Below are 27,826 nucleotides of genomic sequence, written 5' to 3'. Positions count from 1 at the left end.
GTCCAAATCCAAAACAAAAGACCTCTCCAGTGTTGCAAGTGTTCATACTACTATGGCAAAAGGAGTTCTGGGAACAAGAAGGGACTTGGAGGAAAGTACCTGCTATTGTAGAGCTGATATGGAGGGTAACTGGTGGTCTCTGAGGATGTTCTAGAAGATGATCAAAAGTGATGTCCCAGAATCAAGGCTTTGTGATAGACATCTCAAGTTCTATTTCTATTCACCAATATATACGTGGAATTTAATTTGGAGATTACATTAAGAATTGGTGGAGGTAGATATATTGCTAGAAATAAATACTACTTACTACTCAGGAATATTTTGGAGGAGCACCCTACAGATGATAAACATAATGCCAACAAAGTAGGACAAGCAAGATAATTGGAAATAGAAATAATATTATGGGTATTTGGTAGGTTGGAGGTTCACAGCTCTTAAGTTACCATGTATGAAAATCTGGGTTCAAGTTCATGACCCTCATCTTCAAAGTGGAAGCTTTGAAAGTGGTGAAACAATGCTGTGGGAGTCTTTCCTTTTCAATATCTCTCTCTTTCCCTCTGACACAAAGAATGATCTCCAGGAATGATAGAGTCATGCAAGTCTGAAGCCTCAGGGCAAAAACAAGAAAGGATATTATAGGTAGTTGAACAGATGTGGCTGTAAAGACAAACTGAATTATTTAAAGTACTTTTCCTGGGTATTTCTTTGAATGATAAGTATCATTTACTTGTCAGCTAAATAAAAAAAAGAAATAGCTCAAATTTCAGAATTCAGATCCCCTCTATTATCATGCTAACATTTTCAAATTAAACTGAAAATGGAAGAAGCAGTTTTTAGATAGATGGTGAGCAGTTCAGGGTGAAGGTAGATGTTCCAGTCAACGTACAGCGCTTGGTTCCTTACAGGAGGACTCAAACATGGTCTTTTTATTTAGCAGTCTGAATTAAAATGTGATTATGCAGATAAAAAGATAGAGAATCAGGGGAGAGAAACAAGGTACCCTGAGTCTGTCCACTCAGATATAAATATTTATGTGTTTAACCCATTCTCTAAAAGTGGGAATGTTGCTATGAAGCCTTTTTAAAGTGATGAAGTAGTATGGGGAAAATCTGAACATACCCATGTGGTCCAAATACCCTACTGAGTTATAACAAACACAATCTGCAACAACTCCAGCACATAGTATAAGGAGTTATGCTGTGATACTCTGTCTGTTTAGAGGCCAAATGCTCTACCATTGTAGAGCACTGCCTCGAGAATAAGCACTGCCTGCAGAATAAGTGCTACGAAGCCAATACAAACAGAAAGTTCTCCTTTTGTGTTCTGAGTGAAAATTTCCTTCAGATTTATTTTCATTTGTGAAATGGTTACAGGCAGCACTCTAGGTCTTTTGTAAAAGTGAAGCAAGGGGATATGAACATTTGAAAAGTGAGGATCCCTGTACCACATTATTTCCAGTGGACAAGGAGGGAGCTCCAAAAGAATTCTCAGAAGAGTTCTCAAGCAAAATGAGAGATAGAAAATCATGATGGTGGTGCAGTAAATGTGAGAACATGAATTCATTGTTCGCTGGAATAAAAGCCTAGATGTGGCACAAAAGCCAGTCCATAAAAGTAAAGCATTGACATGCTTTTTTTGTTGTTTATTCTGGTTTTTTTTTTTTTTTTTTTGGAACAAGAGCTACAATTGTGTAACAATCCAATCTGTGGTAGAAGATACTATTAGTTCCACAAATAATGATTTCTTGGTAATCAAGTAATGACAAGAGAGAGAGAGATTTAAGCAGTAATACACATTCATTCTTCACCAACAATAAATAAGGTTTACAAGCAGCTCCAAGAAATTAAAAATTGCCAGCTATTCAGTGGGCATGAAGCTGCAAGAAGCTGGGCTGGAGACATGGCTGTCGGCAGTGAGGAAACTTAGGATGTAGGAGGGATGCCACGGAAGAGGTAGACAGGATCCTGCAACTCTATTGAAACCACCACCCAGCAGAGCTTCCCAGAGCCTGCACAGCGGACGTAAGTGTTAAAAATTTGTCAAAACAGCACATGCTCAGTGGAGCACATGCTGCCATATGGTAAGTGTGATTTCATAATAAACCACAACATACATTTAAATAGAGATTCGTATTATTGAAGAGCCACAGAAGAAGGACACAGTATCCCTCCAGGGGCCACATGGCTTGTGGAAGTCAAAGCATGTGGAGGGGGGCCCGGTAGGGGGAAAAACATCCTGCCCATACTTTAAAATCTTCATTTAATTAATTTCATAAATTGTACAATTTTTATTTACTTATTGAAAAGAGAAAAGAGAGATTGATAGTGAAAAGGGAAGTAGAGAGAGAGAGAGAGACATGGAACATTACCTCATGTGCGGTTTGGTGACCTCGCACGTGGGACCTAGACCTTGAATCCAGGTCCTTTTTTTAAAAGTCTTTATTTATTCCCTTTTTTTGCCCTTGTTTTATTGTTGTAGATATTATTGTTGGTGGTGGTATCATTATTGTTTGATAGGACAGAGAGAAATGGAGAGAGGAGGGGAAGACAGAGAGGTGCAGAGAAAGTCAACATCTGCAGACCTGCTTCACCCCTGTGAGGAGCTTTCCCTGCAGTTGAGGAGCCAGGGCTCGAACTGGGATCCTTACACTGGTCCTTGCTTCACACCATGTGCACTTAATCCACTGCACTACTGCCCGAATCCCTCCAGGTCCTTTTTTTACAGTAAATGTGTACTCTACCAGATTCTCTGCTGCCCAGTCTCTTACTGCTGCCCATGCTTTTATCAGGACCTATGAATGGAGCATGTTGGAGTTCTCAGGATAGAACAAGATCAATCAACTCAAACCAAAAGAATAAGGTCCTGGTAAGTCCCATGAGGGCTTCACAAAGTATATACTTAAGAGGGATTGGGGTGTCAAAGAAAAAGAACTACTGACTAGGGGGGGACTGATGGTGGTGTACCTGGTTAAGTGCACATATTAACAAGCACAAGTACTTGGGGGGGTTCAAGTCCCCTCTCTCCACCTCCAGATAGTTCGCTTCATGAGCAGTGAAGCAGGTCTCTTTCTTCTTGTTCTCTCTCAATTTCTCCCTGTCCTCATTTTTAAAAAAAGGAAAAAAAAAAAAAAAAAGAACAAATGGCGGCCAGGAGTGGTGGTTTCATAGTGCTGGTCTCAAGCCCCAACACCCCAGGTAGCATAAAAAAAGACTACTGATTACAGAGAATGTGGGAATTCATGTGTAATACAGTTCTTTGTGACTCTGAGGCTACTATTTAAGGCATCTGCTTACATGAGGACTATTGTCAATTTAAGATTCTTACGGGATCCTTGGTCAAAGAAAATATATGCTGATGCAGAGATATGAAATAACATAGCTTAAACCTTAACAGTAACTATGTATGACATTAACATTTAATGTAATTAAGGGAGGTTAAATGACATTCCCCCCTCCCAGCTATGATTCCAAGGGTGGAATTAAGTTAGTGACTGGCTCACTTAAAAGGTCAGGAATATACCTAAAATAGACCTACTAGCTTTTTCCAAAACAGAGACTGCAAATATTCACGTGCAATATTCTTGCCCTTAGATTTATGATTAGTTAACAGTTTATTCTGCTTTATATCTTAGCTCTTTTACAGCCACCAGGTTCCAGATGATACCATGATGCCGACCTGACTTCCTTTGGCAGAGGACCCCTCCCCAGACCCCTACCCCACAAGGGAAAGAAAGAGACAGGCTGGGAGTATGGATCGAACTGTCAACTCCCATGTTCATTGGAGAAGCAAACACAGAAGCCAGACCTTCCACCTTCTGCATCCCACAATGATCCTGGGTCTATATTCCCAGAAGGATAAAGAATAGGGAGGCTAACAAGGGAAGGTACTGGATGTGAAGCTTTGGGGGTGTTCACCTTCTTATCCTATAGTCTTGTCAATATTTCCATTTTATAAATTAAAAAAATTAAAAGGTCAAGTTATATCAAGTGATTGAGAAAAAAAGTCCAAGGCCATGTCTCTGTGAGCCCTAACATGCATTTCTTTCTCTTCTAAGTAGCAGTTCCAAAACCATGATGTCCTTGCCAACCCAATGAGTGGGGAAATGTGAAATGGTATACAAAATTCAGAAACAAAGAGAGACTAGCCTTGACTATTCCCTGAGCAGATGAGCCAGTTTAGTAATACAAGTAGAGCTCAATTTAGCTTATCTTGCAAGGCTCACTTGACCTAGGTCTTATCTATTATACTTCTGGAAGTCATAAACAAAATTTAAATTGTTTTCAAAAAGAGGTATGAGGTAACTATTTAACCAGTTCACTATCATTTAAGAAAACTCTGATATTATAACCAATATCTGTAAAGAATAATCAGTTACTGTCTTCTCACTATATATATATCACTTGTAAGAACATTGAGACTGATTCCATCTTTGTCTTGAGAATCTCTTGTTCATGAACTGTCTTTTCAGTAAGTATACAATAAATTCACCAATTACTATTTTGACGACCTTCCAGTTTTGTTTATGTTACCTATGGACTTTTTATATCAGCATTAATTTTCTCACTCTATGTACTTTTTTTGCTTGAAATTCCTACGTCCTGCTTAAAAAGAAAATAATCTGAAGTAGAATAGTATTTCTTATCCAGCTAACAGATAGAGGAGTAAGTTTAACATCCTGTTTTCATGATATTAATTTTCCACTTTAGAGCATTAGAGGGATAACACTTGCAACATAATTGAAACTTTACTTTTCTGAAATATAACTCTCAGCAGGAAGGCACAACAGAGTATGTTGTGGATGAATTTTTGATCTATGCGAAATTGACATAATCATAACAATGCAGATGGAACAGTTTTATCATTCAATACATTAGGTTTAAATATAGTGACAACCACTTCAATTTCTGGAAATTATGACCTACAGGGATTCTTGGCATAATTACCTTATTGTTTCTGTCAAAATCTCTGTCAACTCTGACATCTTTTGGAAATTGAAATATATCTAGAGTGAACCAGTGAAGTCCTGGGATGCATTGGATCGACCTTCTCGTGGTGCATCCCGTGAGTACCCATTCATTGGGGAAACTGACAATCCTTCCTAGCTGACTGAATCCACGTGGATCCCAGTCACTTTCAAAGCCAGCAACAAGCAGCTCCTGACAGCTTTCAACTTGACGCTGTTGACTGGCTACGGAAGAAGGGCAAACGCTAGAAGAAGAAGAAGGAGGAGGAGGAGGAGGAGGAGGAGGAGGAGAAGGAGAAGGAGAAGGAGAAGGAGGAGAAGGAGAAGAAGAAGTGAAGTCCTAAAAGACCATTAAGAATTTCATATGTCATCAAATCTCTAAGCTTACCCTCCAAAAAAAATTATTTTTTCTATGTTACACTTCCTTGTCCTTTCTTCAGTTTTTTGTAAATCTGGGAGGGGGTATGTTAAATATAAATATACAAAAATATATTTGAATACTAGAAGATAAATAGAATATGAAGTCAGACCATTGAGTTAGTTGAAGTGGTGTTAGTTTACAAATGTGTTTCTCACAGTAGAAGGCAATGAGAGAATGAAGAAGCAGATTTGTAGGAGAGGCTTTAATAAGGAAATCTGCATATAAGGAATGTCTTCCTGGCCACAAGTCAGATATATTTCTGCATGTACCTGGCAGAATTTTAAATATTTGCATTGAGATCTTAATTGGGTACCATCACTTATACTATCCATATGGTCTATATGATCCATGTGATCTTAATATCACATTATGATCATTGTAATAGCACATTATTTACTAAGGTGAGGCCGTATCTAGTATGAGGGAGGCAGCAGAATTCACATTCCAAAGATGAGCTAGGGAAAAGGAACTATTAATTGCTTGGGTCCTGCTCATGGGACAACAGAAAGTCAATTTCTCATGTGAACTCTTCCAACAGGTAGGACACAGGGGCCAGTGCATACCTCTGAGGATAAACCTGAAGTTCTTACTACCCCCTGGTCCCCCCACACAAGCACCAATAGAAACATGGTTGTAAAATCACAGCCAGACAGACTCTTAGAAGGTAAAAAGAGTGATGTGGACAAGCTGACCTAGAGAAAATAGGGTGTGAGGAGACTACAAAGGTAGATCCAAGTTAGAGTGTGATAGTGCCAGCGCACAAGTTCCCTCTGCCACCTTCCAGGATAACAGCCTCTGAGATACTATATCAAACAGTGAATGGTTCTTACAGGATTCAGGGATTTCTTTTTCTGAACCTGGGGCGGCATTTCATGTCTTTTAGAAAGTGATAGTGTAGGCTTCATACCTACACAAGACAAGTCAACATGCCAGTGAGGAATAAAATATACTGTGACTGAATCATTGGTTCATTGTTTGTTACTTTAAATGCTAAGTCTTCAAGAGACAAGGGTTGGTACAAGGAAAATGAATTTACTGTAGCTTGCTAATGGAAGCTGGAAGATGGAAGATTTGTGCATCAAGAGACTTTCTTATCATAAGGCTTGGGTTTGGGGTTTAAAAATAGTGATGGGCCAGTAATGAAAAACGATTTCATCCCCACAACAATATGACTGATATAAAGGGTTCTGTCACAAGCCAGCCACCCCATCCCTGCCATTACCACCAGCTGAAAGGAATCTAGGCATGAGGTTGTTTCTCTAAATGTGGAAGGGTCATTTCATGAGGTGGTCTGACTCCCATGGGCCCTGTCACAAAGAATGAATCAGCAGAGCCTAGAGGTCTGTAAAACTTCCAAACAGAATTATTAAGCAACAAAACCTCCCCCCAGAGGTCTGCATAACCCTTTCCCAGATCTCTGTGTGGGTTCCTGCTTTTTGACTTAAAAACTATTTAGGTAGAGAGCACAGTGATGCTTGCTCACTTAAAGTACTAGTAAAAGGCTGGAATACAGTTTTGTTTAGTCCCTTTACAGTGTGCAGACTCTCCTGTAGGCTGGATGAACTCTGCATCTCAGAAACAAAAAGGTGGGAGGGAGGAAGGACTTTTAAATGCTGGGGTGGGTGAAAGGAAAAGTAATGAAGGACTTTAAGGGCTGTGATTAGGCCATCCCTGCTGCTAACTGATGCTTATCAGAGTTAGATGCCTATCCTCCCACAGAGATGAGGGAGGGGCAGAGACTAGATCTTGTGATTATATTTTTTACCTGATTACATGATTTACAGGACTACATGATTACATCCTTGCTAATGATTACACTCCAAAGGACACACTCCCAAGTCCTTGAGAGACATGTTAGTGGCTTTTACACATGCATCTCAAAAGCACAGAGCAAGGATTTACAATCCTGAATTTTCTAAGGCGAATGCTTCTAAGAAAAAGAAAATGTCAGACTGAATTGAATAAAATAATCAATAAAGCAGGGATAGATAGCATAATACTTATGCAAATAGACTCTCATGCCTGAGGCTCTGAAGTTCCAGGTTCAATCCCCTGCACCACAGTAAGCCAGAGCTGATCAGTGCTCTGGTAAAAAAAAAAAAAAGAAAGAAAGAAAGAAAAAAAAAAAAGAAACAATAAAGAAAATAAACAATAAACATAGTTGCATAGTTGCAGCCTTGTGTTATCCCAGGGAAGAAATTAATGCTGACAAATCACCTCGAGGTCAAGGCTTGACTGCTAAAAATTCTGCTAGGCATGGTCCTATCTCAGAAATGGGACAAGTTATTCCCACTGAGAATTCTTATAGTTATCAGTACCAAGGCTGAGACCTGGCCTGTTTAACTGGCAAAAGTCTGATTAAACACCTTTATTTGTAAAAAGGAAAAATATCCACCTACTTTATGAGAGGGAGACTAGAACACTGTTTCATTATATGCAGTACCGGGACTCGTGTCCAAGACCTCATGCACCCAAGTCTTTCTAGCCACCCTTTGAGTCACCTCCCTAAAAGTGGGAACTACTTTTAACCACTTATAGATGAGTATAAGAGAATAAAACAGAAGTGTCAGATGACTGTACAAGCCAAAAAAAAAGGAAGTATGTAAGTAGGCAAATGTACAAAGATTTGGGGACTCTGAGTAGAGAAGACACTAAACACAATGCAGAATAGAGGGTTTGAATTTTGCAGCTCAGTTCTGAGCCCTACATCTCTTCAGAACTCAGAGAACATGAGAAACTATCTCAGGTTAACTTCCTAGTGAGAGAAGGAGGCAGTGGATGATTGGCATGGAACAGCCATCAACTAGTACTTGTCCCTATGTTAAACCAACTAGGTTCAGCCTTTGCTTCCTTTGCCTGTGCTGCTACAGGAATCACACAAAAGACCATGCTGACTGCAGCCACTTCCCCATGGAGTTTCACATGTGCTCACGTTCTCCTAACAGATGCCAGCCATCTGCAATGTTTCTCTTTCTCTCTACTTGTAATTGGAGGTTGCTTCCATTATAGATGTGAACTTTTTTTGGTTTTGTTTTTTCTTTCCTTTCTTCCTCCCTCCCTTCCTTCCTTCCTTCCTTCCTTCCTTCCTTCCTTCCTTCCTCTCTTTCTCTCTCTCTCTTTCTTTCTTTCTTTCTTTCTTTCTTTCTTTCTTTCTTTCTTTCTTTCTTTCTTTCTTTCTTCTTTTTGTTCTTTCTTTACCAGAGCACTGCTCAGCTCTGGCTTATGGTGGTGCTAGGTATTGAACCTGAGAACTTTGGTGCCTCAATCATCAAAACTTTTTGCATAACCACAATGCTATCTCCCAAGCCCTTAGATGTGAATGTATAATGTTCTTTTTTTCCTCTTCAACCCTGTCATACCGATTTTTTTTCTTTTTACACACACTGATTGTTCCTGTGTTGTGAAGCTTGTTCTTCCTTTAAGCAGATTACTTTAGATAAGTCTTGTCACTCAAGATAAGTCTTGTCACTCAGTCATACCAGCTTTGCAATACTAACTTCATATAGAAAAGGCAAAAGAAACAAATTAGCTTTATTTTCAATATAGGTCCAACTGTGAGACATAACAAGTTTAATTTCATAACACTACGTTAAAAGTAAATACCAGGATAAAGCAGTTCATCTGCTTTCCTTTCTCTATTTCATTTCATTTCTTCCTTCCTTCTTTTTTTCTTTTCTCTTATCCCTTCCTTCCTCCTTTCCCTTTTTTTCTCTTTCCTCCTACAATTTCCCAAGGCATGTAAAATTTATTTTTAGACTATACTGTGGTCTACTGAGTTTGAAATATAATTGTGCATATATAATATATTGTGCATATATAATATTGTGCATGTGTAATATATAATGTATATCAAAAAATGACAATGATGTAACAACTGGGAGAAAGTCTAATCTCATCAGATAAAGAAAGGACTACAAAGGCTGGATAAGGGCAAGAGACTGGAACACTTTAATAATGGCCTTTTTGGTCAATACCAGGCCACTCCATCATCTGGGGCCCTAGTAGGGGAATACTTGGGTTCCCACATAGATATGGTGGTCCTAGATGTCTAATAGATCCCTCTCTTCCTATCACTGGTCACTCCCATTAGGAACACAATCATAAGACTTGTTGTGGCCCACTCCAGGCTTGCCCTCACTCTAAAACAGCAATGGTAGGGACTGTTCCACTCTCCAAAGGGAGGCTGGGTCAACATACTCTGCCACTTGAGGAAGACTGTTCCTGAAATTAATGCAGCCTAGAATGTTCCCAGTTATGACCATAGACTGAGAACTTAGACTGACAGGGACTCAGAGGTTACATAGGCTCCTTTGCTAAATAAGAATATATACAGGCCTTAGGTCAGATCAGTGGAGTAAACAGGTAATGGTATTTATATACTTTCATATATTTAAGATCTACCCTCTGCTCTAGTCCAGCTTTCTAACACTATTATCAACTCTCACACTATCTTCCCAGACAATATTTTTAGGTCACCTGCATGTTAGCTATCAGGCTCAGGCAAAAGTTACTTAAGACATGGGCTCCCGAAACATGGCTAAAATAGACTTCCTAGATTCTTCCCACATGAAGACCCCTAATTTTATCTGCTTTATTCCTACATTCAGATTTCTGTTTATTTAAAAAATTGTCCTGCTTAATATCTTACCACTTTTCAGCCACCAAGTTTTAGATATTACCATGTTGCCATCCTGACTTCTCTGTGCAGACAACCTCACCCAAGTGTCCCAATATCTTACCTCTCCAGAACCCTACTCCACTAGGGAAAGATAGAAACAAGCTAGGGATATGGATTGACCTGCCAATGTCTATGTTCCGTGAAGAAGCAACTACAGAAGCCAGAATTCCCACCTTCTGTACCCCATATAGGATTTTGGTCTATACTACCAGAGGGATAATGAATAGGGAAGTTTCCAGTGGAGGAGATGGAACATGGAACTCTGATGGGTAGGAACTGTGTGGATTTATACCCCTGTTAACTTATAGTCTTCTTAATTATTACAAATAATTAATAAAAAAAATTTAAAAAGGCAATATGTGTGCCTTAAATGTGTGACAGAGGCAGAAGTTTGCACATATGTTGGTAAAAGGGCATTGATAATCTTACTCCCTGCAGGATTATTATACAATTTTAACTTGTATAAAATACAATTTTTGCAAAGTTTAGTAAATCAAAGCACAATAAAATGAGGTCTTGTATTAGGGTCTTAATACATACATACTCTATTAAAGTCTTCAGTATAGGACTCCTTTTGCCCATTTAACCTTTGAAGTCTGCTAATATCTAGAACTAGCAGGTACCTCGCCAGGTAGAGCACATGTGAGAGTCCTGGACACTAGCCCTGGCACCACATCATTAAATAACATGGTAAAACATCACACAAGACAGGCACAAAGACGTTCTATGGATTGAGAAGTGGTACTGTGATACCCTCTCTCCTCTCTGTCTCTTTTCCTCTATCTAAGCAAAGTAAATGGAAAGTAGGACCTGAAGTTTTACTTCACAGTATATATCATTCATGCACAAGGTCCTGAGCTCATTCTCCAGTACCACATTAAAAAAGAAAAAAAAAAACCTGTGAATATATTAATTATCTTTAATTTTCAAATGCATAGGTCATGGAACTTTTAGAAATGAAGAAACAATTCTTCTAAATGACAAAGGCTACTTTTGACATTGCAGACTATTTGTGACTTTTTTTTAAGTGTAGCATGAATTAAAAAATAGTGATTAATTTTCTTCTCGTAGCAATCATTTAAGTAATAACCTGGCAAAAAAATCATTTCACCCTTTATTTTTACTTGTCTTGTTAAACTTTTTTTAAAATACAAGTAGACTTCTGTGACTTGAAAATACTGGCCACAACATATAGTTTGTGAAAGTACTGATTATTTATTACATTATTCTTTTTTAAAATTTTTTAATATTTATTTATTTATTTATTTATTCCCTTTTGTTGCCCTTGTTTTTTATTGTTGTAGTTATTATTATTGTTGTTGTCGTTGTTGGATAGGACAGAGAGAAATGGAGAGAGGAGGGGAAGACAGAGAGAGGAGGAGAGAAAGATAGACACCTGCAGACCTGCTTCACCGCCTGTGAAGTGACTCCCCTACAGGTGGGGAGCCAGGGTTCGAACCGGGATCCTTTTTTTTTTTTTTTTTTTTAATTTTTTATTTAAGAAAGGATTAGTGAACAAAAGCATAAGGTAGGAGGGGTACAACTCCACACAATTCCCAACACCCCATCCCTATAACCCACCCCCTCCCCTGATAGCTTTCCCATTCTCTATCCCTCTGGGAGCATGGACCCAGGGTCGTTGAGGGATGCAGAAGGTAGAAGGTCTGGCTTCTGTAATTGCTTCCCCGCTGAACATGGACGTTGACTGGTCGGTCCATACCCCCAGTCTGCCTCTCTCTTTCCCTAGTAGGGTGTGACTCTGGGGAAGCTGAGCTCCAGGACACATTGGTGAAGTCTTCAATCCAGGGAAGCCTAGCCAGCATCCTGGTGGCATCTGGAACCTGGTGATTGAAAACAGAGTTAACATATGAAGCCAAACAATTTGTTGAGCAATCATGGATCCCAAGCTTGGAATAGTGGAGAGGAAGTGTTAGGGAGGTACTCACTGCAAACTCTAGTGTAGTCCTGCTTTCAGGTATATATTTTGCAGTAGTTTATGGATACGTGTGCACATAAGCTCTCTCTCACAGAAACTGGTGTATATCTAGGTTATGGGACTTTGTTGGAAAGTGAGCTACCTGAGATGAAATTAGAGTGTACTATTAAAGGAAAGGTCTCACCCGAGTAATGAAGCTGAAGGGTTGTCATTCCACACGTGAAGTCTCTGGATACATTCTGAGGTGAAGCATGTTGAGGTAGCAATCGTTGCCTTGGTTAGGTTGTGATGGGCAGATGCAATGTTATTTGGTTTGGATTGGGAGATGCATACGGGAAAGTGGGCCCTATCCAAGGGTTCCAGGACTGGGGGAAGTAGGGGCTCTATAGTGAAGATGTGAGGTTCCTGCTGTCTTAGGGTTCAAAAAGACACTCAATAGTTAATATTATCATCACATTATTTGTTAATTGGGTTAACTTTGAAAAGTCCCTTTGTTATGGTTTGCTGGACAGTACCCAGTATCTTGTATATAGCTGTGCTATTGGAAGCTTCTAATCTACTTGGTCTAGGCTTTTGAGAGAGTCCACATATCAAATACATAGCCTATATATTAAAAAGATTCAGTTTGTCTTTTGAGAAACTTTGAGACATACAATTGATTTCCCCCTCTCATATTAATTAGCTACTGATTTATATGTCTACATTTTGCTAGGAGTGTACATAAACACCATTCCCACCACCAAAGGACTGTGACCCATCCCTCCCGCCCACTCCCACCCCCCACTGGCCCAGGAAGCTACATGCCTACCCCTCACCACTGGGTTTTTACTTTGGTGCCCTACTTACAATTTGATCAGGTCCTGCTTTTAGTTTCCCTTTCAGATCTTCTTAGTCAGCTTCTGTTGATGAGTGGGATCATCCCATACTCATCTTTATCTTTCTGACTTAGTTCACTTAACATAATTCCTTCTAGCTCTGTCCAAGATGGGTCAGAGAAGGTGGGTTCATTGTTCTTGATAGCTGCATAGTATTCCATTGTGTATATATACCACAGCTTTCTCAGCCACTCATCTGTTGTTGGGCACCTGGGTTGCTTCCAGGTTTTAGCTATTATGAATTGTGCTGCTATGAACATAGGAGTACACACCTCTTTTTGGTTGGGTGTTATGGAGTCCTTGGGGTATAACCCCAGGAGAGGAATTATTGGGTCATATGGGAGGTCCATGTCTAGCCTTCTGAGAGTTTTCCAGACTGCTCTCCACAAAGGCTGTACCAATTTACATTCCCACCAGCAATGTAAAAGGGTTCCTCTGTCCCCACATCCTCTCCAGCATTTGTTGCTGCTGTCCTTTTTGATGTATGCCATTCTTACAGGAGTGAGGTGGTATCTTAGTGTTGTCTTGATTTGCATTTCTCTGATAATCAGTGACCTAGAGCAGTTTTTCATATGTTTGTTAGCCTTTTGGATCTCCTCTGTGGTGAATGTTTTGTTCATTTCCTCTGCCCATTTTTGGATGGGGTCATTTGCTTTTTTGGTGCTAAGTTTGCTGAGCTCTTTATATATTTTGGTGATTAGTTTCTTGTCTGATGTCTGGCATGTGAAGATCTTCTCCCATTCTGTGAGGGGTCTCTCTGTTTGTTTAATAGTTTCTTTGGATGTGCAGAAGCTTTTCAATTTGATGTAGTCCCATTGGTTTGTTTCTGCTTTGGTCTTCCTTGCAATTGGGTTTGATTCATCAAAGATGTCCTTGAGGTGTATGTGGGAAAGTGTTTTACCAATGTTTTCCTCTAAGTATTTGATTGTTTCTGGTCTGACATCTAGGTCTTTGATCCATTTGGAGTTGATTTTTGTTTCTGGTGAGATAAAGTGGTTCAATTTCATTCTTCTGCATGTTTCAACCCAGTTTTTCCAGCACCATTTATTGAAGAGAGCCTCCTTTTTCCATTTAATCCTTTGGGCCCCCTTATCAAAGATTAGATGCCCATAGGTGTTGGGATTTACTTCTGGGCTTTCAATTCTGTTCGAACCGGGATCCTTATGCCAGTCCTTGTGCTTTGCGCCGCCTGCGCTTAACCCCCTGCGCTACAGCCCGACTCCCTATTCTTAAAGTTACTTATTTAACTATACTGGTGTGTCCAGAGGCTTACAAAAAGGAATATTGTTTGATCTATCTATTGAACCTATATTTAGTTATTAGCTAGAGACAGGAAGAAATAGAGAGAAGTGGTAGGTAAAGAGGGAGAGGAAAAGAGAGACACCTGTAGTACTGCTTTTAAAGTTGTCCCTCTGCAGATAGGAACCAAGGACTTGAACTTCAGTCTTTGTGCATTCACTATTCAATTTTTATAAACAGTTCATATGAAAGGAGTGAGATATAATTTAAGCAAATATCTACATGCAAAGCACTATTTGTATTAGTGAAAGACTGGAATGTACATATACCAATACATATATTAAAGATTACACTTGACCCCTGAACAGCATAGCAGCACTGAGTGAAAGCATACTAACTCCCGGACAGTAATCTGAATCTAACTTGTGGGGCTCCCAAAACTTCAACTACAGTTGCAGCCTTAATACCTGAGCAAGGATGGTTTTGAGAAACCTTCGCCATGTCCCCACACCCCCCATGAGGTTTCAAAAATCTAATAAGCCTCACTCATATCTTTTATAGATCTCAACCTTTTTTTATAGGTTTCTTACCTGAATCATGGTTGTGGAACCCACAGATATGAAAAGCAAGCCATATTTATTTTTTAAGTTCATAGGTACATATTATAAAATACTTAATATATTAATGAACTCCTCCAAGCTTTTAATCTCTTAGGACAAAGGAATGACACATTTTGTTTTTTTCTTTCTTGATATAATATTATGCTAAGTAATTAGAATTGTGTTTTCTTACTGATTTAAATAATTTTTATTTTTTATGTGTGGTGATTTTGCCAAAGCTATGATATATTCTCAAGTAGTCACAATTACCTTCAAATATGAGTCTGAGGAAAGAGCATGGCTTATGTTCATGTAGCTTAAAATTTTACTAATCATAGATTATCTTACCCCCAATTAGTATTTTCCCAACTTTGTATATGTGTAATTAACATTGCTGTCAAGCACTTCATAGGAACCACTGTATAGAAAATATGGAATTTGTTGACTTGAAAATAAGTTGACTTTGAAAGCATGTTTGGCAAGTGTCAATGAATTTTCTGTTTTTTTTTTAATTTTTAGAAAATATTTATTTGTTTTCCCTTTTGTTGCCCTTGTTTTTTTATTGTTGTAGTAGTTATTGCTGTTATTGGTCCCGTCGTTGTTAGATAGGACAGAGAGAAATGGAGAGAGGCAGGGAAGACAGAGAGGGGGAGAGATAGATGAAGCGACCCCCTCCAGTTGAGGAGCCAGGGGCTTGAACCGGGATCCTTATGCTAGTCCTTGCGCTTTGCGCCACCTGCGCTTAACCCTCTGCGCTACCGCCGGACTGCCAAATTTTCTGTTTTTATTCCACGTAACATGAAGGTGACATAATAATTTCTGTATGTACTGGAGTTTTGAGAGAAAAATAATGCATATTATATAGGAAAATCTGGGCTTCCACAGTAGAGAAACATACAATGATCATACAGCTCATGTACAGAAAACAGCAAAAAGCAGTGCGTCTACGAGGGCTCTAGTACTGAATATCCACAGACTACACTGCCTAGCTCTTTTTTTTTTTGCCTCCTGGTTATCGCTGAGGCTTGGTGCCTGCACTATGACCCCACTGCTCCTGGAGGCCTCTTTTTCCCCCCTATTTTTTTTGGGGGGAAAAAAGGAGAAGAAGGCAGAGATGGGGCGATAGCCACCAGCAGACCTGCTTTACCACTTGTGAAGTGACAGTACCCCCCCCCACACACACACACATACACACACACAACCCCTGCAGGTGGGGAGCCAGCCTGGAGCTCAAGTATGAATTCTCATGCTTCCCCTGGAGGTCGAGGATGAATTCTCATGCTGGTCCTTGCACTTAGCGCCATGTGCATTTAACCCAGATTCTGGGGTATTTATCATGAAGTTCTGTCTTGGTCCAATTCAAAATTTGACAGTATGGCTGCTACTAAGGAGGGGGTGCCACACCCTCCATACTACACGCCTCAGAACATATTTTCGTCTTTTTAACACCAGAGAATTCATATCATTCTCATTTATAGAAAGGTTGCAAAAAGTTTGGCATCAATTTAATTTTTATTATCTTTATTTATTGGATAGACAGGCCATGGCCGGTGCGCTGCTATGTTCCATCGCTGGGGAGCCAGAGACGACCCGAACTGCCCCTGCGGCTACAGACAGACTATGACCCACATAGTCAACGACTGCCACCTCTCCAGATTCAAAGGAGGTCTCGAAACTTTACATCAGGCTCAACCTGACGCTGTTGACTGGCTACGGAAGAAGGGCAAACGCTAGAAGAAGAATTGGATTGACGCAGTCAGATGTCAAGAAGGTGATAGAGAGAGACAGAGAGACACCTGCAGCACTGCTTCACCACTCTCAAGGCTTTCCCCCTGTAGGTGGGTGCCAGGGGCTCGACCCTGGGTCCTTGTGCATTGGAATAAGAGCATTCAACCAGATGCACCACCACCGGGCCCCCTCAACATCAATAGATTTTCTAGAATTTCAACTCAGAAAGTGGCACAACAGATCTTAGCCAACTAACAACCTTCAAAACAAAAGTAAAACAAGCTAAAATGTATACTTCAATACTGCCACTAGCATAGTGTAAAGCTTTGGAGCAAATCATCCATGGAGGAATTAATAGGAGCAAAAGTGAAAAAACAGAAACACAGTCTTTTTTACCACTTGCCATACTGAGTTCCTGAACTCTAAAGTTCTACTGCACCAGTTTATATAATATATACTGTTGAGCTATTTCGTGGTTTTGGTCAAATAACTTAACCTTACTTATAGGATTAGTAAAATGGAAAATAAAATCTAGCAACATAGCTGGCATTTAGAAACACCAGAAAGTTAGTGAATTGAAATATCATCATCATCAGTAGCAGCTGAAGCACTCTTGAAATCAGCCATTAATGCTGTGTGACTATTTCACCTGAAAGATATTTGCAAGCATCAAAGTGAAGAAGAAAATCTTTCTTAGCCTTTGGGATTTTTCTTCCAAAGATCAAACTGTTAAATTACCATCAGATAGTTCACTTGTAAAACAGAGTAAGTTAAATTAAGTAAGTGTTGCAAATTTACATTGCTACAGATTCTAAAACAACTGTTACAAAATAATGGTCTACAGCTCCAGTTAAGTGGGTTAAGGATCCTGTATTTCAAGTGGGGAAAAAGGAGGAATGAATGACTCATGAAGAAGAAAAGATGCTCTGTACTTGTATGTATTTACTACCATGCAGATGTATCTCCTTTGTAGGAAGATTATTTATTGTCAAAGTCCTAATTAGCAGTACCCCCCTAATTTTTATTTCTCCATATATTTGAGGAGTGGTAACATTTTGTCTTGCACCTGTAGGAACCCAATTGACCTTAATTCAAAATAATCCACATGCTAAAGTGACAGGTCTTTGGAAATTCTGAACAGCTTTGGAAGGTCTATCCTTCAAGATTTAGTCACTTTCAGGCAAACTGTGTCATGAAAAATTATTCTTATACATTAAAGAAGTAGCTTGCTTCCTTCTAAGCTAAGTAAATTTCAGCATGTCATTCCAATGAATGTAGCAAGCATAATGCTAAAGAGAATAAACACAACTGAAAAGCAATAAACGTTTTCAATTCAGTGAATTTAAATGTCAGTTAAATTACTACACTGTGTACCTGGTTTAAAAAGACATGCTGCCTAGAAAATAATTAAAAGTCTTTAAATGTGAATGAAGTCATTTCTCCTTCCCTAAGTAACTTAACGCTATGTTAGCTTGCATATGGGCAAGTAGCATAGAGACAAACACAGTATGTTCTTGTGCTCTTGAATGTCTAAATACTGCAGTGGTTGTAATTCATAAGTCTCCACGCATATATGTGTGTACACATTGTTTGTTTTTTTTTCTTTCATAGTAATATGGTCTCTAGCAGCTTTGAGCTTAAAGTAAACAGATGGCATCAAAGTGACATCAGGTTACTAAGCCCATACATAACCCCCAGGACCTGAATGCTTCCTTCTGCAGCATACTGCTGGGTCACAAGCTACTGCTCTGACAAGCTGCTACCTGAATGATGGGAAACACTTTTAAAGAGCAGTATCCAGCTTCCCAGCATTTTAAGTCTCTGCCATCATTCTCAAAAATGCCTCTCTCAATGGAGCTGTTTATAAAGACAATGGAAACCACTGGAAAGACAAAAATCAATTTCCTCTGAAAAGCTGTTTGGAAAAGGACTTGGAGTGAGAAGGAGCACAGAGAGCATAATGAATCTTTCAGTTATTTTCTCTGCAAGTTTGTGGTCTAAAATTGTCCCAAAAAACTAGACAATAAAAAGAAATGGTATCCTCACATGAGAGTCCAACCTATTTAAATTTTCTAAAGCTGCCTGCTTCCCAAATTCTAAATAAATTAATGGTCACATTTTATGGAAACTCTTAATAATACCGTCTTCTTCCTCCCAAACTAAATAACATTTTTCAATATAGTTATTGTTCATGGATACTTTAGAGACTCTAATAACTATAAAGAATTTCAACCTGAAAAACACAGTGTGTGTATGTATGTATGTTTATCTATTTATCTATCATCTACCTATCTATCATCTACATGTCTATCTACTTATATTAACTACCTAGAATCATCATATTCTAAGAGATAGAAAGTCAAATGGTAGATTGGTGATTTGTTGAGTTGGAGGAATGGTGAACTACTGTTTAATGGGTACAAAACTACAATTGGATATATTGTGGGGGAAATAAATTTCCCCTTAAAATTACCCTTATACTTCTGGGTATAATATAAATATATAGTATGTAAATAAATGTACACATATGTAGACAATATGTTCTTGCATAATTCTCTTAAGAAATATAAATAGGTATAGCTGGATAATAGATGAATAGATGTATATACCTATATGTTTCTGTATTTCATACCTATTATATGTATTTGTGTATAGCACATATAGCATGCATTAGTACTATGTAAGATAAACAAGATTATACTTAATTGTAATAAAATCTGACCAAGTTAGAAATCATGTTGACATTTTCATAGCAGTCTTTAAATTTAAAAAAAAGTTGATTAGACTAGATTTTTGGCCAAAGTGCAACTCCAGGGCATGAAATGAGAGGTCTTTGGGTTGTTTTCTTAGTATTAGATGAATCATAAATGCCAGGTTAATATGTGGCAGACTAATAATTTTCTAGGTTTATAGTAGAGAATTCCTCACTACATCTGGGTAGTAAAAGGAATCATCATTTGATGCAAAATAAACTTGTAGGCAAAATATTTAGTTTTAATTGAAGACGACTGAGAAGCAGGCACAAGAAAAACCCCAACTTGTTTTCCCCTTTTCTGCCAAAAAATAGGTCATAAATGTTCATTTGTAGATTGATGTCTCTCTTTAGTAACAGGAAGAGGAGTATAACTTTTAAGCAAATAATCTTTTTTTTAATGTTTATTTACTCATTTTCCCTTTTTGTTGCCCTTGTTTTTTTTATTGTTGTAGTTATTATTGTTGTTGTTATTGATGTCATCGTTGTTGGAAAGGACAGAGAGAAATGGAGAGAGGAGGGGGAGACAGAGAGGGGGAGAGAAAGATAGACACCTGCAGACCTGCTTCACTACTTGTGAAGCGACTCCCCTGCAGATGGAGAGCCGGGGACTTGAACCGGGATCCTTACGCCGGTCCTTGTGCTTTGCACCACCTGCGCTTAACTGCTGCGCTACTGCCCGACTCCCTTAAGCAAATAATCTTAACTAAATCTTGCCAGATTTTTGTTGTTGTTGTTGTTGTTGTTGTTAATGCTGGTACTGTACTACTCCTTGCCATCTTTTTAGATAGAAGGACTTCTCAGATAGAAAGAGAGATTTATGGATAGAGGGAGTGGTACCAGAACAAGGAAGTTTACCTCAGGTGGAGGCAAAAAATGTATCACACATATGACCAAACAGGTACCGTCCCGAATGTGCTATCTTACTGGACAGAGAAATCTCATCTATCTGAGGAAGCTCTTATCACTGGGTACAACACTGACTTGACTTCCATGAACAAACCTTTGTAAATGAGTCTTTTCTTCCATTAGTCCCTCCATCTATTTATCTTCCTACAATTTATCACCTCTACATGCCATTTGTCTAGTCTTTTCACCAGTATTCACCATTCTTTGTTCAAAAGGCTTGTAAGCCTCTGAGAAGCCCTAGTGGCTTTTAAAGAGGGTTTACACTACACTTTCTTTAAAATAGGACAGAGAGAAATTGAGAAAGGAGGGAAAGACAGAGAGTGGGAAAGAAAAATACCTGCAAACCTGCTTCAAACCTGTCTACTTATGCTAGGAAAGAGAAATATATATACCATGACAGGCAAAGTTTGTATCATATAGCAAATTTAATGAATGGTGATTTATATGTAAGGATATGTTGTAGAAATCTGGATGTCTCCTGAATGGTTCAAACTTATTAATGTCTTATACTTTGTCTCCTGGGGCAGAAAAAACACCCCAGAAGGGAGGAAATATAAACTAAAGGACAAAGGCTTATTTAATGCTCATTATTTTAGGAGAGCTTTGCAGACTTCTCAGTGTTTCTCCCTGCTGTAAAATATGTTGGAAATAAATGGGATGGATGAGGTGATTTTCACAGAGTACCTTAGGTCAAAGGAAAGGAAGCTTATGTACATTTCCAAGATAGAACTGGAACCTACAACCATCCTCCTCCACTCTATAGGTTGCTATGATAATATAGTGGGAAAAGAGGAAGAGTTGTTTTTATTAGTACACTGATGTGAACATACATTTTGAACGGCAATGAAGATATCTGGGACCAAAGACAAAGCTTATAATTGGTTTAAGTTTTCTGTTCTCTCCTAAGTTTATGTGAAGACACAACACAAAATGTGCTTTGTCTAAAAGTCACAAAAATAGGAGGTCTGGAGAATGTGAAGGGGTAGAGCACCCAACTCACAAATATGAGATTTAAAGTTTGATCCCAGGCATTGTATATTCCAGAGTAATACTCTGGTTTTCTCTCTCTCTCTCTCTCTTCCTCCCCTCTCTTTTTTTCTCTGTCACTCAATAAATAAATCCTTTTTAAAAATCACAAATATAGCTGTATAGAAAATATAACTTAGGGTCAGGTGGTGGTGAACACATGTTACAATGTACAAGGACCCACGTTTGAGCCCCCAGTCCCCAATTGCAGGAGGAAAGCTTTGCAAGTGGTGAAGCAGTGCTTCAGGTGTTATCTCTGTCTCCTTCCTTCTCTAAATCCCCCTTCCCACTTGATTTATGTCTGTCTCTAGCAAATAAATAAAGTAAAACATTTTAAAAATAAGAAAACATAACTTTAGTAGCAAGAAAGCAATTTATAAGCAGGGAAGCAAGTTTTCCCACTATCAAGGGTTAATTTTAAATAACAATATTAAAGAAAGCACTCTGGTGCAACCTATGAAAGTTAACCATACATTCTGCTGTTACATTCTCATGTCTTGTTTTCAATGTATCATACATTGAAATATTCCCTGTGTGTCCTGCTTTTCTGTCTTCCTTTCTCATGTGCTGATTTTACAGAGCATATCTAACCAAGGACACATGCCATCATGTTTAAAGAAGTAGATTCCCAAGCATGGGTCAAATGCCAGGCAAAGTAAACCAAAAACAAACATAAAAATATGAAATATTCCATTGTAAACTGGCTGTGAGACTTCCCACACAGAAATTGTACCTATGTGTCAACAAAGGTACTGTTGCCACTAACACTAAAATAAATTTATATATATATATATATATATATATATATATATATATATATATATATATATATATTATTTACATGCCTAATTTTTTCTGCCTCTTTACATTTGACTTCTCTCTGCCTTCTGTCCTTGATAGTTCTTTAGTCAGCATATTTTCAATAAACATTCTTTGACCCTTGCCATGCTTTGTCTTTAGTGAATTCTTTCACACATCTGCACTATTGATTATATCTTTACCTTGGATTCCACCTTGCCCACCACAAACATAGGCCTGATAAAATTGGGTGAGACTAGGATTTACACATGGAATTTTCTAGGAAAAGTTATGTGTATTTGTGGCAGATGAGTCACAAAATCAGGCACAGAGATGTTAAATTTGCAGAAGGCTAGAGTTAGTTAGCCATGGAGATAAAAATGGAATAAAATAGGTCTCCTTTTGGATTGTGAGGACCCCTGTGATTTCCTGTATATCTACACTCCAGTCCCATGCAATAACACAACAAGTGCTGCCTTAGCAGGTGCTAAGGCTAATGTGATCCATCTACCTAAATCAAGATCTTAGGAAGATGTTCTGTTTGCAAATTTGCATTTTCTGAGACTTAGAATGTTTTCAGTCTCTTAGCTGTGAATCTCCTGAGTCAAAATACACACTTTCTTATTTGCCAGGATCTTAGGAATTAGTGATGCCTCACAGATAAATGCTTTGTTATTTTTAAACATTGATATGCTGTGGTTCTTTTATGAAGAATAGCCTTACTGTCACATTGGTAATTAAAATGGAATTTATACCGAAAGTACAGGGAAGCAGCGAGTCAGAACTCTTTTCCTGTATTGACTTGCTGTCCTTTAGTCTTCTCCTCAGTCTTATTGCTGAAAAATAGCACTCTTCTTTTCCTCTGTGCAGAGTGAATATTATTTTGGTTAACATATTACTTTGAGAAAATGGTGGGTATCAGTTAAGGAACATACATTATTAACATAAATAAATATATATTTGAGGTATAGAGAATAGTGATGGGGAGTCATCAAAAGTATGCTTTTAGTATATTGATAAGGAAATAGGCTAGGATGTAGCCTCCATTTCTCCATCAACAGACTGCATCTGTGTCTAGGGTCCTTCTTTGTATAAAAGAATTTTTATGGTTTTGTCTTGGTCTTATCAAAGTTAAGAGAAGTTAGAAATGAAATTATTTTCAGTCTAAGCCAAACAATAAGCCTCCAGTCAACTTGTTTAAAACAATATTTTATTTATTTATTTATTTACTATTTTTATTTATTTGTTAGGTAAAGATGGTGGAGAAGGAAGGGAAAGATAGAGAGGAGGAGAGAAACAGACATCTTCAGCACTGCTTCACCACTAGCAAAGTTCTCACCCTGAGGTGGGGAGTGGGGTCTCAAACCTGAGTCCTTATGCATTGTAATATGTGCACTCAATCAGGTGCACCACCACTTAGCCCCTAAACATAATATTTTATTAAAGATAGTTTAACAGAGAAGATAAACACACAAACACACACCTATGGAAATAAATATATGGCTTATATGCAAATTAAATAAGTTTTCATTTGAATTGATTGCTTTGTTACAGTAGTTAACTATATTCAGGGTCCATTTGACCAGCTTAATTATTTGTAGGTATACACTTGAGTGACATTTAATAGATTCTCATTGTTGTACAACCGGAACCATTATTTGTCTCCACTTTTTTTTTCATTATCTCCAACTGAAAATATGTGTCCAGTAAACTGTAGTTCCCCATTCTTTTCTCTCCTCAAACCACAATGACCTACAACTCTATCTCTTGGAATATCTATCTCTTGAAATGCAGCTATGACAATTTCCACATATGTTTAATAAGGCTTTATAATATCACTTTATAAAGATTTTTGTCTAGACAAGATTATTATAGGAATTCTGGCATATTTATCTGTGGACTACAATGAATAAAATGGATAATGAAGCTTTCATGTAAAAGGCTGATGGAAAATACAGGTCACATCTAAATGAGCAGCAATAAGAATGAAAAATAAAAGTCAAGTAAAGAGCAGCACTGATTCCACGTTTTGTGGAGAACAGAAAGAAACTAGACTGAGCCACTTCTCAGAATTAATTTGTTTCTTATTTCTCAAGTAAGTTCCTAGCAAAAAAAAAAATCTTTGTGAAAATGTATTTATTCACCTCTCGACCTTGTCTTCTTATCAAATAAATACACTTTAAAGGAGCTAGTACCTCTTACATAGTAAAAATGACATTTTGTATAAACCAGACTGCAAAATTTGCAAAATGATGTATTAAATGTATTATTTCATGCAGATAACCAAAAGAGATAGTAAAGCTAACTTCAATGTATGTAGAGCCAACAATATGTTCTATTGCAATTCTAAATATCTGTTTAGCAAACCATCTGATCCTTATAAATGTAGGTAAACCATGATTTGTGGTGATACCTTACAGTGCTATCAAGTTCAAATAAAGGAAATAGTAAAGAGAGAAGGTCATATTATTATGCTCAGTACATTTCATATTTCATCATTATGGGGAGGGGGGTGGTGGTTGCTTGTTGGTTTCTATTACTCTCCTAAGGATTTGACTTATATGATTTCTGTAGATTCACAAATTATCTAATATTCATTCCAGATATTTCCCTAGGAAGGTTCTGTATTGCCTGAGTAAAAACTGAGACTTTCTTCTCTTATAGCTGCTTGTTTCTTTTTCTGTCCTCTCTACAATTTCTAGCTAACCTCTTTTCTTCCTAGGTAGCTGAAAGTACAGGAAGGGAGTCTAAAGCTTCCATGAAAGGGAATATCTATCAATGTTATAGTTGTGATATTTGTAAAAGGCAAAATGCTTTTGTCACAGAATAAATGTATTCTTTATTACTTTTATTATGCATTGGGTTGTCAAAAAAGTCATGGCACATTTTTACATAAAAAACAATAAAATATATCATGAATTTTCCATCAAGCCAACATTGTATAACTATGTTATCTATTTAACATCTAACAGGCTAGATAGATGAAGGAAAGATATGTATTTTTTTTTTAACAGAGCACTGATCAGTTGTGGTTTATGGTGGTGCAGGGGATTGAACCTGGGACTTCGAAGCCTCAGGCATGACAGTCTGTTTGCATAACCATTATGCTACCTACTCCTGCCTTAAAGATATGATTTATACAGGTTTGTATCAGACCCAGAATGTTATGTTATCTATGTTGTAGGTAAATTATAAAATAACATATAGTTGCATCTTTTTGGATCTTTGTTTTCCAGTCAAAGAGATACAACAAAGTTATAAATGAATGTAAGAACAGAATATTTATATACAGCCCAAGGATATTGAAATGCACACACACACACATTTTTCCAGAGCATTGGTCAGGTCTGGCTTATGGTGGTGTGGGGAATGTACATGGGACTTCAGAGCTTCAGGCATGAAAGTCTCTTTGCATAACTATTATGCTATCTACCCTGCTACCCTTCTATTTGTATACATTGCATTTTGCATTGTGTTTGGTTCCAATTTCTTAGGGGAAAATGTATGTGCATATATTAAAAAACAAAATAAATGAATAGTGTCACTTGCTGCGGTGGGATTCAGACAAAGGAGGTTTGGAGCAGAAAGGGGAAGACAATCCTTTATTTGCGCTGGTACCTCAGAGTGTTGGGTGAGAGAGAAGCAGCTTGGGCCATGTGGAGGTAGCCAAAATGGCCGCCTCGTGCAGCAACCTTCCCTGCGTCTAATCACCCAAGTGAAGGGCCAGCAAGAGAGTGAGGTGCGGAAGAAGAAGGGCTTTTATGGGAATAGCTCTCGTGAGAGTGGGAAGGGGGAGGAGTAACCATAGCACTCCAGGGTAGGATAATAACTCTCGTGAGAATGGGAAGAGTAACCAAAGCACTCCTACTATTGCAGGAATCAACACTGCCCTGAGAGCACAACATGGCAGATGTGACTACATCTGCACAATTTCCCAGCAGAAGAGTTTCTGTTTATTTGTATTTTTTCAAACACACCCATTGTTAATAACTAAGTGAGTTTACATTCGGGATGACCTTAAAGGGCTTATACTATCTGAAAAGTAGGCGAAAGGATGCTGGAAAGAACAAAGATATTAACTAGGTATAATCTAGAAAAGCTTGACTGAGAATATATTCTCACTATGCACAATGACATGTTTGTGATAATTGGACAAAAAAGGAATTTTTTAACATTTGCAAAATTTAATTTTGGTGCATGAGGGTACACTGCTAAGGTGCAGATAATTGTCATCCTGGAAAGCTGGAAATTTCACATCACAACATATATGTAAGATAGTCACATATGTGGAGAAGTGGAGACAGGAGAAAATATATAAGTTATGAAGTTGGTTGTGAAATATAAGTTTGTGGAGAGGTCCCAAAGAAAACTGCATGTATTAATTTTAAAACAACCTATATCTCATATGATAAAGTCTATTTATTGGGCCCTGGAGAAAATAACTATATAATAGCATTCATTTATCATGCGTGTGAATATTAGTTAATGACTCTCCCTAACATAGCAGTGTCGTGTGCTTTACATTGGTTTGTTCTAGCCCTCCCCCGCCAAAAGAATTGGATCAGTCCTATTAATTTTGCGGGCCTGCTTGGCCCCGCCCCAAGGAACCCCGAGAGAGGGTTCCTGAGTCAGGGAGTTCCGGAGTTCAAGAGTTTCAGAGTTACAGAGTAAGAGAGAGTTCCACAGTGGAAGAGTTTCAGAGGGTTCCCCAGTACGAGAGTTCCAGAGTGCCAGAGTTGGAGAGTTCCTGAGTTTGAGAGTAAAAGAAAGAGTGCTTGCGCCACCGCAAAGAGACAGCAGAGTTCTGTTTGGTGATTAGTTTGTCTTAGTTTGTGAATCGTTGTTCCTGAATAAAGAAATATAGCTGCCCTGCCCAGCCATTGTCTCCGCGTCTCTGTTACCCTGCCCTGGCCAGCTGGAGCCGTCCGGAAATTTTAACAACAAATGGCGCCCATGTGGACCTGACCTGCGCATCTCTCAGATAAGTAAAGACAATTTGGCTACCTATGTACTATGGCCTTCTCTTCTGCTTGTGAAGAGACCTCCAAAGGCCTCTGCTCTTTCTTCACTAGACTGTTTTGCTGTTTCTGGAACATTTATCTCTGGACCACTCTGTGGTTTCCACTCGCTCGGGCGAACTCAGAACAGCCAGCGGGAAGAGCCAGTGGGCGGGAGGCAAGGCACGGAGCTACCGTTTCCACCTGGTTAAATAGCCAGCCAGCCAGCTGCGCCCAGACAACCCCGCGCACCGCGCCCGCAGCCCCGCAGCCCGCAGGAGGCCTACGCCAGCAACACAAGAGCCCCTGGAGCCCAGGGCCAACACGCAAGAGCCAGAGGCCAACACACAAGAGCCCGAGGCCAGCCCACAGGAGCTGGCTCTCCACCGCGTGGTGCAGGGCACTGGACGCGTGATCCCTCCACACTGCTCAGCCACTGCAAACAGGGCAGCAGACATGGCAGGGCCATGGGGCAGGGCCGCGGAGGCCTATCATGGCCGCCACCCTTGGGCACCTAGGCCCATGCCTTCTACAAAACTGGCCTGCCTGCCCTCTTTCTATGAATTCTGGAACCATCCCGGGCCTCCCGGAACCCCGGGCTCCCTGCCGAAACTGGGCACACGAGATCTCCAGCTGCCGGTCCGGTCTGAAGGCAGACAAGCTGGAGTATGCAGAGATTTGTGCAGAGATTGCAACCTGCAATTCCTAAAAGTGAAGCTGCACTGGAAGCCACCTCCGAATGGTGACCCCCCCAACCACTAAGACAGAACAGATTTAAATTCGTGTTTAAAATGACATGTCTTCATAACAAAGGTTTCTCTCCTTGTGTATTAATGACCATGTTTATGTGTATGTTTAAAGTTTGGTAAACAGTATCTTTAAGGCTAAATTCTTACTAGTCAAAG

Source organism: Erinaceus europaeus, chromosome 1, assembly GCF_950295315.1.
Source record: "Erinaceus europaeus chromosome 1, mEriEur2.1, whole genome shotgun sequence".
NCBI lineage: Eukaryota > Metazoa > Chordata > Mammalia > Eulipotyphla > Erinaceidae > Erinaceus > Erinaceus europaeus.
Note: the sequence above shows the minus strand (reverse complement) of the source record.